Source organism: Aegilops tauschii, chromosome 6 (assembly GCF_002575655.3).
Source record: "Aegilops tauschii subsp. strangulata cultivar AL8/78 chromosome 6, Aet v6.0, whole genome shotgun sequence".
Lineage (NCBI taxonomy): Eukaryota > Viridiplantae > Streptophyta > Magnoliopsida > Poales > Poaceae > Aegilops > Aegilops tauschii.
The window spans coordinates 109,338,726-109,353,863 of NC_053040.3; positions in this window are offsets into that span (position 1 = coordinate 109,338,726).

Sequence of the window (15,138 nt, forward strand, 5' to 3'; positions counted from 1 at the left end):
ATTATTTGGAATCAACATCAATTGTATTCAAAAAAATAAATTTGAGTTCATATAGTACACATAGTTCATATCTATCTCTATAGTAATCATGTGGTGTGTTGTTAAGATAATACACAATGATGGTTGAAGTTGGCAACAATCATGTTTGCAGATTCTTATTGAAATAGAGAAACGAATTCAAATTTAGTTGGAATTGCAGCGGTAGTGTAGACATTTGGAATGCACTAAAATGTTGGTATGAGTAGGTTACATGCATTAGGCTGGCCATAGTGGGAGTAACATAACTGGTAACATGCACTTGGGACTAGCAAACATGCTCATGTGGCACATAATTAAAGAAGAGAGACAAGATTAGAGTAACATAGGTAGATACCGTATCATGTTAAATGCTATGCTACTTTGTGTCATGCATGGCAATAAATATGATCATCTATGATACTACTTTATGATACTATGCACTATGGAGGTAGTATCATACACTAGTATCATATGCATGATACTAGTATATGATACTCCCCACTATGCCTTATACAGCCAGTGAAAAAAATTTAATTGGACATAACATAGATTCATAGCTTTGAATAGCATTTGTATAGTAAAACGGGACAAGAATCTCTCTTTGTGTGGTGTGAATAGTTTTGTTGTTGTTGAGGGAAGTGCGAATTGATTTGGTACGTACAAGTACAATATTACACGTTAGGCTTGTCCCTAAAATTCAACCCGTGCCTTGTTATATCCCGAAAATTTAGATATTGTGCTCCCAAAACTGGCGCCTCCACAACCCGCGCCTTGCTATCCCGAAATTACAACGTGCGCGAAAACTCCCTCCAGCCGCCAAATCCCGATACGCGAAATCCCCCTTCTAACCCTGAGTGGAAAGGGCCGCTAGTTCAAATCGGTGGGGGTACTTTTGTAACACACCCTACATTTTGGACAAGCGCGTCCCTAAGTCATGCTCCCCCCTCCCATCGCCTCCTTTTCGGCATTCGAAATCCCAGGCCGCCATAACCTCTCTGCTCTAGCCGCGAAACCCCACCCTCCTCCATCCGCCACCTCACCGCTGCCCAGCCGGAGCCTCTTCCCCACTGACGTCGCCCACTGCAACAGCTCGACATCCCTCATCCACCTCCCCGGATGAGGATCCGTCGTCCATCTCGTCGTCCCGCCGGTTCAGCCGCCCCATCCTCCTCCTCCAAGGAGCTGCTTCGACGATCACCTCGTCTATCGCGGCTGCTCCATCCCCACAGCGCCGCCTTAACCTGCTCCACCGGAACCATACCATCCTCACCGACTCCTCAGACGAAGCCGAGGCCTGCTCGGCGCCACCAAAGAGGTTGTACACTCATCGCATCGCACCTTCCCCTTAACTCGACCTCCCGGCGCCGACGGTGCTCCATCCCGCACCCCCATGGAGTGGCTACCTCGAAGCCGGCGCCGCGGGCGACATCTCCACGGCGGCTCTCCCCTAGTACGAGGCCTCCTTGGCGGCGGCGGCCATACCAGCCGGACCTGCTGCTGCTGCTCCGGCTCTCGCTCGCTCGCGCAGCTGCTGCTGCTCCGGCTCTCACTCCTTGCTTGCGCTGCTGCTACTGCTCTCCCCCTTGCTCGTGTTGCTGCTCTGCTCTGATTTAGCTACACTTCAGTCGACTGAATTGACTTTTGGGTCAGTCAATTTTCAGGGGGTGGGGGGCTCGCCGGAGTTAAGGAAGAACCACCCGCAGCGGGGAGGGGGGCTCGCCAGAGAGGTACCCCACTATCTATCTTAGGGTTCATGGTGGGGGCGGTGGTCGCCAGCGGTGGGGGGCGCGGTGGTGGGGCGGTGGCGTGGGGATTGCCGGAGAAAAAGGTCGGCACGGGGGGGGGGCTAGATGGCTGGCCGAGGCGGCTGCGGACCGGTGGTGGGGAGTTGTATCAGGGCGGAGAGGCGGCGGTGGACCGACGATGGGGAGTTGTTTCGGGGTGGCGAGGCGGTGCGGGGACCGGCAGTTCGGCCGCTGGTGGCTGGCGGCTCAGGGGGGTGCAGGTTGAAGATGAACTGCAGGCCCTCCCTAAACTACATGTGAAGTGCCTCTCTCCTATCATTGCGTTCAGTTTCGACAGTAACATTCAGATTCCACAGTAAATTTTAGTTTAAGTTAAGTTCGGAGTCAACAGTTTTTACCTCATCTGTTGTAGTCAGGTGGTTTTTGGTGCTGTAAATTTTACGAGCATAATTGGTTTGGTGCCAAAATAGGCATGTCAATGTTTGGCATTGTGCCAAATATTCGCTACTACTTGTTTGGTTACCGAGCTGTCTTGTCTATCTCACATAAAGTTGCCAATATTTGGCAAGTCTTGGTATTGCCAGTATTTGGCAATTCCAACATTTGGCTAGCCAAATATTGGCAGCAAACCAATCATGCTCGTAAATCTATCACCTTTTGGTAATGTATTTTACATCATCTATAGGAGATGCTATTAGAATCCCACTTGAGATTAATGATGGCTGTCTTGTGCTGCTTCAGCCTCGATGTCTTACGGCCCACCGGAGCTGCTCCAATGATGGAACGATCCATCACAACAGAGCAGTGCCCTGGACGCCATCTACAGATTCCTCAGATCTTCCTCCACACCTCCGACAACAACCTCCGCCTCAACTTCTTCAGCGACCAACCCAATGATGCTGAGGTCGACATGGCTACGGCAAAGAGGTTGTACACTTGTCTCATCACTTATTACTCTACATTCATGACGATCCATTAGGGCTATTTTGGTTCAACGGAAAAACATAGCAATAGGAAATTTTCCTATGGCACTCTACTATTCAATTATTCATGCATTTTGTTGAAAGGAATGGAGCAAAACATCCACCTGGACCTACTTTTCAAAATCCTATGCATGAAAATAAGACCAAGTGCATTAGTGGCAGAATAACATTCTAACTGTACACGCTTTCATATGGTTTCACTTTATTCTGGCCATGTTTCTTTGCATTCCTCTGCTCCTCCAATTCCTGTGAACCAAACACCCAAGTTGACAGAAATCCGGTGTTCACAAATGCTCTGTTTCCCATGTGCATTCCTATCCTATTCCGGTGTTTTTCCTATCCCTGCGTTTTTAGAATCATGCAAGCCAAATGAGCCCTTACAGAATTACTTCAGTTACAGGTAGGTGTGGAAGAAAACTTTGTGTGGTTTGTCCTGCTCCTGCCGCGACGTCGTCCACCTCACCTGAGCTGCTCCATCGACAGAAGCATCCACCAAACATGTAGAGAAAAAGAGAAGAGTTTTGCGCGGCAATAGAATGTCATGCAGACATCGCTCCATGGTGGGTTTAATGGCAAACCCTCCCCCCCCCCCTCTCCAGATTGTAATCCAGAGGAAGATATCTGTTCTGAGGCGGATTCAGACGCAACTGACCACTCCTATTTACCCCCAAGGTGTTTGCTCTAACTTGGCATGATGATATTAGCCATATCATGCATATGTTGCCTTGTAGTGCCTAGTTTAGACATCATATATGTCATCTGCTTAGTTTAGATATGTTTTGTAATGCCACCTGTTTAGTTTCAATATCATATATGGGGATTATGCAGTCTCATGTCTTTTAGCCAGCCATAATATATGTGAAATGTGCAATTCCATCCTGTTTAGCCAGGCATCATATATTTGAATGATATCTTGCCCGTCCTTTTCTTCATTACATTTCCATTTGTCGACAATGTTTGTACATTAAACTACTCTTCCTGTGAATCAGCCATTTGAGTGGGTGATGGAAAAATCTGGAGTGAAAACAAGGCCTTCAGAGCAGACAGTGCTAACTGTCGAAGTAGATCTCTTGCTGGGTCCCGATAGGTCCTCAGAGATGGATTCAGAGACAGATGACCAGTCCTATTCCCCCACCGAGGTGTATGCTCTAACTTCACGGTTATACTGCTCATATCATGCATATGGTGTCTTGCATTGCATAGTTTAGACATCATATACACAATATTCAACACCATGTTCTTAGTTCAGACATCATATATGTGAATACCCTCTACTTAGCATATAAATGACATATGTGAATTAAATCATGCGATCCTGGTTACTTAGATAACATGTATGTGAATTATGTCATGCGATCGTGTTTATTTAGTCATCATATCTTTGAATTATGTTATGCTATGCTATCCAGTTTAGATAGACATCATATATGTGAAATTATGTCATGCTATCCATTTTAGTTAAACAATATACATGTCAACTATTTCATGCCCTCTTTTTTCCACACTATCTATTGCATCTGTCTCTCATACAATGTGTGTACATTCAACTAAGTTTCCTGTTTATCAGCCATTTGAATTGGAGCGGGTGATGGCAGTATCTAGCGGAGTAAAAACAAAGTCTTCAAATAAAATAGTGCTACCTCTTGGTGGAGATAGCACCCCGGTTGTACAAGCACGAGAACGAGCCCTACCACACATAACCCAGACTCTCGCAGATTTTACCCCTACTGTGATGGACAGAGAACCAGTTTCACCCAATCTAACCCCAACCCCAGCATATAGTAACCCAGTTCCTATTGACACAGCACCATCTCCACCACAGAGCTACCAAATAAGAGTAGTTAGTAAGGCATCTCCAGTGCCCAAAGCGCCAGTACTACCACGGCGAATCCCAACTCCACCAGTTAGTACACCTATTCCTATGGAGGAAGCACAACCATCCATTCATAGTTTAGCATCTATCGCATTTGATTTTGTTAAATCCTATGTGCCTATCTTCCCATCATGGAAATATAATACTGAAGATGAAGGAAAATTCCAGTTGCAGGTGTTTGTCCAGGAGTTATGTGTAAGTAATGTTATTCATGGCAATTACTTTGCTTTGTCCCATATATTCTACCTCCATGATGGTTATAATACAACAAATTTTCCCATTTTTCTCTATAGAGAAGGACAGATTTGGAAACTCAGGATGAGGTAACCTGTGCTAATACCTCTGCTATCTTCAAGAATGCTTGGTGGCAGTATCATAATTACCTGAAGAAAACGTACTTCACTGGCAAAGAAACTCAACAAATTCCCTTACGTTCTCCTGAGACACATTTACTGGACGATGACTGGGAACGCCTTGTTCTGTACTGGTCCCGAACCAAGAATGTGGTAAGGTCTATGAGATCATTTTATTTTAAGTACTATATGCTTGCATCTTACTGTACTCTGTTCATGTAGAACAAGTGCTTAAACCTGAAGAACAATTGTTCTCATTTAAGATTCCATTGCTATCGTGCATACTGCTTTGCTCTTGTATCACTGTATTTACTCATACAAACTTATTTTTATCAATGGCACAACAGGTATGTGTACGCATGTTTCTTTAACAGGTTTGCTCTTATAAATAGCTCTGTTGATTTCAATTTCAATTGTGTATATAGTTTACTTCTCATATCATGCACATTACTAGCATCACAACAGGGCCAATAGTGTTGGTGTACATGTAGACCCGTGGTACCCATCTGAAATCTTGTTTTGTCGTGTAGTTTCCCACGCTTTGTATTCTTTCAGTGCTGCTTTCTCTTGAACTGATATGATTTGAACCGTGTCTCTATTTTGATTTGGCAAGACAATGCAGTGACCATAGGACATTGGTATATGTTTGTTTGATGCTTTTATAATGTACTACTTGGCAATAGAAGACTTGGTAGTTTAATCTTGTCCACCTTACTAATGAACTGGTTCACCGAAATGAGTTTCATATACTAGTACATGATAAACCTGTTATGTGTCTGCTTGTTTCTTCTTTTAGAATGCTGACAGAATATTGGGGAAGAGTGCCTTATTAAGAAATGGAGGAAGTAATGCAGATAAGGTTCAGGATCATGAGACATCCTTGTTGGTCTCCAACAAAGCTGATAAAACAGCTAAGGAAAACTATCTTGAAGACAGTGAGACAACCCCAAAGTCCTGTCTTGGTTTACTGTTCGAGTTACTAGCCACTACCGCTTGCACAAGCTATTCAGACTCACTGTCTGAATCAGTTCGGTTTCTTGAGTCTCAACTACAAGCTGAAAGATATCGATCAGCTGTGCTGCGACAAGAAGCAGAAGGACTGTGGAAGTCCCTGGAGCATTCAGATGCATACTTTCTGGTGCAACAGCACGCGTTGGGGATTTTAGCGCCAAACAGGACAAAGCTAATAAGCTTGCTAAGCTTATTGCCAGCATGGTGGATACCCAGGATAACGTTTCTTGAGCTCTTCTGAAGTTGTTTCAGTTGTGGACTTGTTTTGCTGCCACGTTTATTTGCACTGGTGGCCAATTTTGATGGCTAGTGTATGTAATATGCTGCTTTGTTCCCTATATTTGCACTGGTGGCGAACTTTGATGACCAGTGGATGTAATATGTGTAATAGCTGTAATACGCTAGCGTTAGTTGCTTGCTTATTTATTTCCTCATTGTCTTGTTTAGTTGTTTCCTTGTAGTCACTGCAGTTCTTTTTCCGCGTTTTTCTAGTGGCCACAATAACCTATTTTTGGTAACTAGGCCACAATAATCATGGCAACACACGGACTGTTGTAACCATGGGCCTCCTGCGGGCCGTAGGATCCATGGGCCTCATGCGGGCCGTAGGATCCATGGGCCTTCTACGGGCCATTGGATCCATGGGCCTTCTACGGGCCATAGGATCCATGGACTTTCTATGGGCCGTATGATCCATGGGCCTTCTACGGGCCGTAGGATCCATTGGTCTTCTACGGGTCGTAGGATCCATGGGCCTTCTACGGGGCGTATAATCATTTCGCCAAACATGGGCCATACTATTCGTGGACCATAACGGGCCGTTAATAGGCCGTATTTGATAACGCTATGAAAACAGCCCAACGGGTTAACGGGCCACAAGCGGGCCGAATGTAACCACGGGCTGAATTTGGCCCACAAACGGAACAGGCCAGTAACGGACCGTAACTAACCAAATTCTAGAAATGAGCCCAAGAATAAATGGGCCCTTAGAAGGCCGAAAGTTAACACGAGCTGGAAACGGTCGACGGAATAATGGGCCATTAATGGGTATAAAGCGATACACTGTTCATTATGGGCTAGTTTCATCTGGGGCCTTTAATGGGCCTAGAGTTACAAAGGGCCTCATATGGGCCGAAAGACATCATGGGCCATACATGGGCTGGAAGGTACAACGGGATGGAATCATATTGGACGGCCTAGATGAAGCTACTTGGCTTAATTCCGATAGGCCGTAATGGGCCGGGAGTTAGCAGGCCGTAAATGGGCTATATACGAATAGGCTGTTAACAGGCTTTCCGTGGGTCAGCACGTTCCCTTTTGACCAAGTCAAACGGTTCGGCCTTTTCACTGGAATGGGCCTCTGTTGGGCCGTGCCATGTGTCAACGTATCATAGGCGCCTCCGGTCCAATGAGTGGATGACATCTGTCCCAACGGTGAGCCAACACGTGTTTCCTCTAGCCAATGAGAATTTTACACGTGGAAAATCCCCATTGGTCCGGGCTGTTAACGGGTTATTGGATCTAAAACCGGATCCGATAGCTTAACGGCGACCTGCTACAGTGGATGCCACGTGTTGGTTACCCTTGACAAAAACACTTCCATGACATGCCATTTATCGTCATGGAAGTGGACACTTTCGTGATGATAATTTTGGTAATGTCATGGAACACTTCTACGACAGCACATGTATGACTATCTTGATTCTGTCATAAAATCGTCATGGATGTACATGCATGACAGAAAAGGTGACCTACTGTGACAAACACGTATCATCACGGAAGTGTATTTTTTTGTAGTGCTGGTGAAGGCCTCGTTCAGCCCGCTCTTGGCGGACTGAACCTTCTCATCCACCACACCCATCAGGGTGTGGTGCCCCTCCATGATGGAAGCATGTCATAGTGTTTCCACCAGAGCATTCGGCGCCTCCGGATTAGTGGAGGTCACCGTCGGAGCTGATGCTCCCCCCACCTTCAAAGGGGGCTGCTCGCCCGATCCCAGGGCCGTATGGGTCTCCGAAATGATGTCCGGCTGGGGGCCGGACTGGTCAGGGCCCCCGCCGTCGGCCGTCATGGGGATTGCACCCCCCATGTCTTCGGCAACCGAGGTATTACCCTCGGGCGCCGTTTCGGCAGTCTCGCCCACCCCTCCGCGACCTGGAGAGGTCCTTCGGGACAACACCTCGGTGTCATCCGCGATGATTGGCGGAGAGGCTCGTGGAGGCGTCTTGCTCTAGGCCATCTCAAGCGGCAGAGAACTCCCCTCAGATAGTGAAGGGTTGGGGAGGTCGCGAGTAGGACTGAAAGGCATACAATGTAATATGTTATACTATCAAAACATAAACGGCCCAAGGCATACAATAAATCCTTTGATGCTTACGAGGAGGCCAGGGGCTTCTTCCGGGGAAGCCTCTTGGGGATAGGTTCGGCCTTCGAATCCAAACCATCTGAGAGGGCCATCTTCCCCCTCTTGGGTGCCTCCTCCTCCGGATCTGTGGAGGCTGCCCTCTTCTTCTTCCTCCCCTTAAGAGGGGAGTCGCTTTCTGCCTCCTCTTCCTCTTCGTCTTCATCTCCCTCGTGGGAGGAATGGGCTTCGGTCTCTCCGGACAGTGCGTCTGAAAGAGCTTTGTGGCGGAGGCCGCCCTTGGCCTCCTTGCCCTTCTTCTTGGCCATCTTCTCCGGCGCCTGATAGGGTGCTGGGACCAGCATCTTCGTCAGCTTGGGTGTAGCTGGGTCTTCAGGCAGTGGGGCCGGACACTTAATCTGCTCCGCCTTTGCTATCCATCCCTGTACAAGGGACAGAAAACTCATCATGATTAAAGAATTTATTGACCGAATACATGTTCGGGAAAATCACACTTACCGGTGTGGCCGGATTCTCGCTGTCCAGGCCGACGTCTTCTGTCTTTTTCGGCCACGCTTTTTGGGCCTTGAATAGCAGCTTCCGGATATCTTCGTGCGCTGTGCCGAAGAAGTGCTTCAGGGTCCCTCGATCTTCCGGATTGAACTCCCACATGTGGGAGGGCCGGAGTTGGCAGGGAAGAATCCGGCGGAAGAGCATCACCTGAATCACGTTAGTGAGACTGTGTTCTTGCCTATCATGTTTGTGATGCGCTTTTGCAGCATCAACACTTCCGCTGAGGATCCCTAGTCCAGACCCTTAGCGGTCCATGAGGTAAGCCGCATAGGGGGTCCGGATCTGAACTCAGGAGTGGCCGCCCACTTAGCATTGCGGGGCTCCGTGATATAGAATCACTCCTACTGCCACACCTTGACAGTCTCCACGAAGGCCCCCTTAGGCCAAACGGCGTTGGGAAGCTTGCTCACCATGGCGCCGCCGCAGTCCGCATGTTGCCCGTCGACCACCTTCGGCTTCAGATTGAAGACCTTGAGCCATAGGCCGAAGTGTGGGGGATGCGAAGCAGCGCCTTGCACACGACGATGAACACCGAGATGTGGAGGAAAGAATTTGGGGCCAGATCAAGGAAATCTAGCCCGTAGTAGAACATGAGTCCCCGGACAAAGGGGTGGAGGGGAAACCCTAGCCCACGGAGGAAGTGGGGGATGAATACAACACTTTCGCCGGGCTCTGGGGTGGGAATGAGTTGATCCTTGGCAGGGAGCCTGTGTGCGATGTCCGCGGACAGATATCCCGCTCCTCGGAGCTCCTTGACGTCCCTCTCGGTGACGGAGGAGGCCTCCCACTTGCCCTTTGAGCCGGATCCAGACATGGCTGGAGAGGCTAGTGGCGGTGGAAAAGATTGAAGCTTGGGCGCTGGAGCTCGAAGATGGGAAAACTGGAGAAGGAAGAAGGCGTGGGGAAAAGAGGGAATCTGTATCCTCTTATATAGGCAATGAATATCAAACGTCCCCTCTCAAGCCTTAAAACTCGCCTATTCCCAAGGGATCGTGAGAATGGCACGGTTGGATTAACCAAAACCGTATTGATGAGGATCCCGTAAAGGGCGGGCACGATCTCTGTTTTGACAAGACGTGTCAATGGAGGCTGTGCCTCGAAACGCAAAGCGGGAGGCATAAAAACGGTTCAAAATGTTAAGAGGCCAGACGCGATGTCTCACCGAAAAAAGTTGTCAGTTGACAGACACTATTTTGATTGAATATCTTGCCTTCATGGCTAAGGGCTGTGACTATTATACAGAGCCGGATATAATTCTTTTGTTCAGAAGATTGCTTTGAAGTACTCAGGAGGAGGAACCCGCCTTGCAATGCCGAAGACAACCCGCATGCCGAATATATCGTCATTGAAGACTAGTTCAGGGGCTACTGAGGGAGTCCTGGATTAGGGGGTCCTCGGGTGTCCGGGCTGTGTGATATGGGCTGGACTAATGGGTTGTGAAGGAACAAGGCAGAAGACCTTTCCCCCATGTCCGGATAGGACTCTCCTATGCGTGGATGGCAAGATTAGGTGTCCGGATATGTAATTTCCTTCCTCTACAAACCGACTATGTACAACCCTAGGCCCCTCCGGTGTGTATATAAACTGGAGGGTTTAGTCCATAGAGGCTATCAGAATTCCCATAGGCTAGACAGCTAGGGTTTAGCCATTACGATCTCGAGGTAGATTGACTCTTGTAACCCCTATACTCATCAAGGACAATCAAGCACGAAGTAGGGTTTTACCCCCATCAAGAGGGCCTGAACCTAGGTAAACATCGTGTCCCCTTTGTCTCCTGTTACCTTTGATCCTCAGACGCACAGTTCGGGACCCCCCACCCGAGATCGTCCGGTCTTGACACCGACAGCGGCGCCGATGGATGCTTCAATGTAGCACAGCAACGGCAGCACGCGGCCGGGCCGCGAGAGCTTGTACCATGGCGCGGTTGTGTGATGAGAGCTTGCAGTAAGGTGCAGCCGGGCACATCGCCTCCGGCGTCTCGATACGCACGGGTGCGTTGGCTGGCAGCTGGCTTGCTGCGGTTATGAGGTAGACGAAGAATAATTATGCGGATGGATAGAAAGAGATGAAGGGGAAGAAAGAAGGAGGGGATAAGGTTGTAGCAGTTGGGAGACGGTGTGCGGGTGGCTGGGCCCAAGAGGGACACGCATCAATCGAGCGAGGTGGTTTACGAAGCTGCACAATCGGTCGGTCAATTTTAATTGTTTTCCAATGCCTTGAGCAAGATAACATGATGTAGACAAGATAAACTCACGCATGAATAAACCCCATCTTTTTACCCTTAATAGCAACAATACATATGTGTCATGTCCCTTTCTGTCACTGGGATTGAGCACCGCAAGATCAAACCCATTACAAACACCTCTTCCGATGGCAAGATAAATCAACCTAGTTGGCCAAACCAAATCAATAGATGGGAGAAGAAATACGAAGCTATAACAATCATGCATAAAAGAGTTCAGAGAAAACTCAAATAATAATCATAGATAGATCTGATCATAAACTCACAATTCATCGGATCCCAACAAACACACCGCAAAAAAGAATTACATCGGATAGAACTCCAAGAACATCAAGGGGAACATTGTATTAAAGAAGATCGAGAGAGAAAAAGCCATTAAGCTACTAACTCCGGACCCATAGGTCTGTGATAAACTACTCTCGCATCATCAGAGGGGAGGAGAGGTTGATGTAGAGCCCCTCCGTGATTGATTCCCCTCCGGTAGAGTGCCAGAAAGGGTCCCTGGATGGGATCTCTCGAGAACAAAGGCTTGTGGCAGTGGAAAAAGTATTTTGTGGACTCACTGGTAGGTTTTCTTCTTTTTGGGAATTTATAGAGGTAGAGTTAGGATGGAGACTCATGGGCCCCACTATGTACCAGGGCGCGCCCTGGTGCCTAGTGGGCCACTGTTTCGTCTTCTCATCCTCCCGAAGCTTCCAAGGTCTCTTATCGCCAGAAAAAAATCTCCAAAAAGTTTCGTGGTAATTGGATTTCGTTTGGTATTGATTTTCTGCAAAGTACAAAAGTAAGAAAAAAATGGCAACTGGCACTCGGCACTAAGTTAGTAGGTTAGTCCCAAAAAATGATATAAAGTTGCTTGTAAATGTATATACAACATCCAAGATTGATACTATAATAGCATGGAATAATAAAAAATTATAGATACGTTGGAGACGCAATAGAGATTGCTAGGGAACCAATTGATGATGAAATTCATGTTATATATATATATATATGAATTTGTTTATGGTGATGATTCGGAATTTGAAGTAATGAATGTTAAAATTACCAAACAAAGTCCTTTTAGTAGTTTAAGCTCTCCCACTAGAAAAGAAGAACATGAGAAGAGAGATTTGCTAAGAAAAGTTTGGGAAGATTTGATGAAAAAGGACTTAGGAATTAAAGATGACAACACTTGAAACTATGCATTACACCTAGCTAAGGGCGTAAAACAATAGCACTTGTTGGGAGGCAACCCAATAGTTATTATTATTTTTCTTGTTTATTTTATGTTTTTATGTGTGCACACAATTATTCTACTTTTATGGTTGTGTTTTTGTTTAAATTAGTGTTTGTGCCAAGTAAAGCTTTTGGGATGATTTGGTTGATAGTTGATTTGATCCTATGAAAAAATAGAAACTTTTGCGCCCAGTCCAGAAAAATCTACAAATCATTGAAACATGTTTGTTATCTTAATTTTTTATGCATGATTTATATACAAATTTCCCATGTTTTCCTAATTTTTCATAATTTTTGGAGTTACAGAAGTATGTTTATTGTTCGAATCTTTACAGACTGTTTTGTTTTTGACAGATTCTATTTTTGTTGCATAGTTTTCTTATTTTGATGAATTTATGGATTGTATCAGGGGTATAAGTCATGGTGAAGTTAGAATACATTAGTTATTATTCAATAATAAAATATGAATGGGTTTACAACAGTACCTAAAGTTTAATATTTGCTTGTTATACTAACGGATCTCACAAATTTTCTGTAGAGTTTTGTGTGTTGAAGTTTTAAATTTTGGAGTGAGATCGCGATGGTTGAAGGAATAAGCAGTGGCAAGACCCTAAGCTTGGGATGCCCAAGGCACCACAAGGTAATATTCAAGGACACCCAAGACTCTAAGCTTGGGGATGCCCTGGATGCATGGCATCCCCTCTTTCTTCAACCAACCATTGGTAAATTACTTGAAGCTATATTTTTATTCACCACATGATATGAATTTTTCTTGGAGCGTCGTGTATTATACGAGTCTTTGCTTTGTTTGCTTTTTAGTTTGCCACAATCATGTTTCCTGGACACACCTTTTTAGAGGGACACACATTATTCGTGATTTGTTAGATTACTCTTTATAATTCACTTATGTATTTTCAGCTAGGCAGTTGCTCTAGTCCTTCAGTTATATCTTTTAGAGCATGGAGTGGTTATATTTTGAAGAAATAGTTGCACTCTCATGCTTCACTTATATCATTTTGAGAGTTCGATAGTAGTAATGGCAATATGCATAAGTTATGAAATTGGTCCTAATATGACAGGTATTCAAGAGGGATTTAAATAGAACTTTCATGTAGACCACTGAATATGATAAGTTTGATTAAATCCAATAGTTATACGATATAAAGATGGTAATATGTGGGCGGTACTAGTGAATGATTGTGGTTTAGTAATAATATTGGTGTTAAGGTTTGTGTTTTCCAAAGCATGCACGTATAGTGTCTCATTATGCTAAGAAGTTGGAGCACGATTTATTATTGAGTGTCTTCTTTTCATGAAGGTCGGGGGCGTGCGATGGTTAACTCCTACCAACCCCCCCTAGGATCATGCATAGTAGTACTTTGCTTCGAGGGCTAATAAACTTTTGCAATAAGTATGTGAGTTCTTTATGACTAATGTGAGTCCATGGATTATACGCACTCTCACCTTTCCGCCATTTGCTAGCTTCTCCGGTACTATGCATTTCCCTTTCTCACATTGATATGTGGTGCAAACTTCGTTGGTGCATCCAAACCTCGTGATATGATACACTCTATCACACATAAACCTCCTTATATCTTCCTCAAAACAGGCATCATACATACCTATTATGGCATTTCCATAGCCACACTACTACAGGATGCTGCTAACGCGACACTACGATCAGAGACCCTTCAACGAAACTATGTGTGATGCACTAATCGCAAACGGTGGTGTAAAAAAACCGTCAAAAAATGCAAAACGTTTGCGATGACGGATGCATCAAACACGGTTCAGATTTTGGTTGCGTGTGCGATGCAGGGCATACGGTTCAGTTCAATTAACTATTTACGATGAGGAGGAACAAAAGAAACGGGCTACCAGATGAAGGCATGTGTGATGTAGAGCATACGGTTCACTCGGATGAACTGTTTGTTATGAGGCGGAACAACAGAAACGGGCAGCCAGATGAAGGTGTGTGCGATATATGGCATACAGTTTACTCGGATGAACTGTTTGCGTTGAGCCAAGAGAACAGAAACGGTTCAACTTAACAAGATGTGTGTGATACGCGGCAAACAGGCCTGTAATCAGAAATGTGTGGGAAGACCGATAACAACATAGACGATTCCTGTTAACAAGTCATGTGTGTTGTGAGCAAACGATTGCTGGTATACAATTGTCGGTGATTGATGAAATCATCACCGACGGGTTTCATTGTTTAGTCTGTGTGCGATGTGATTTGCTCTGTCTACAGAGCATCAACATATATACTTAAAAAGACAGCATTGCATAACCAAATTAAGCATACAATTACACAAGTGACTACACACACCAAAGTAAGCAATTACATGCATACTAAACTAGGAGAAACGAGGATCTAATCATCTAGTTCTTGTTGCGACGACGCTTGCCATTGCTCTGCTTCCGGCTGGATCCCTGGCCATTTTGGAGAAGGAGGCACTTCCTCATGTCAACGATCCTCCTATACATGTCATAGCTCGTGTACGCCTCCTTGGCCGCGTACACGACGTGAGCTTCGTCGAGTTTCTCCATCAAGGCCGAGTGCCAGGCACGCTTGTCCTTGTTGCAGGAATCCTTCATGTCTTTGTAGTAGGGGTCGATGATGGCCTCGGCGAGGTGAACCAGTGAGTCCTTCTCATGCTCCTTGCTGCCCAGATCTTGTATTGGCCCTGGATGTCGACAATATTCTGTCAGGCAATGCCCGAATTCTTGAGCACCTTGACATCATTGGTGATGTCCACCGTAGGGAACATGTAGTGG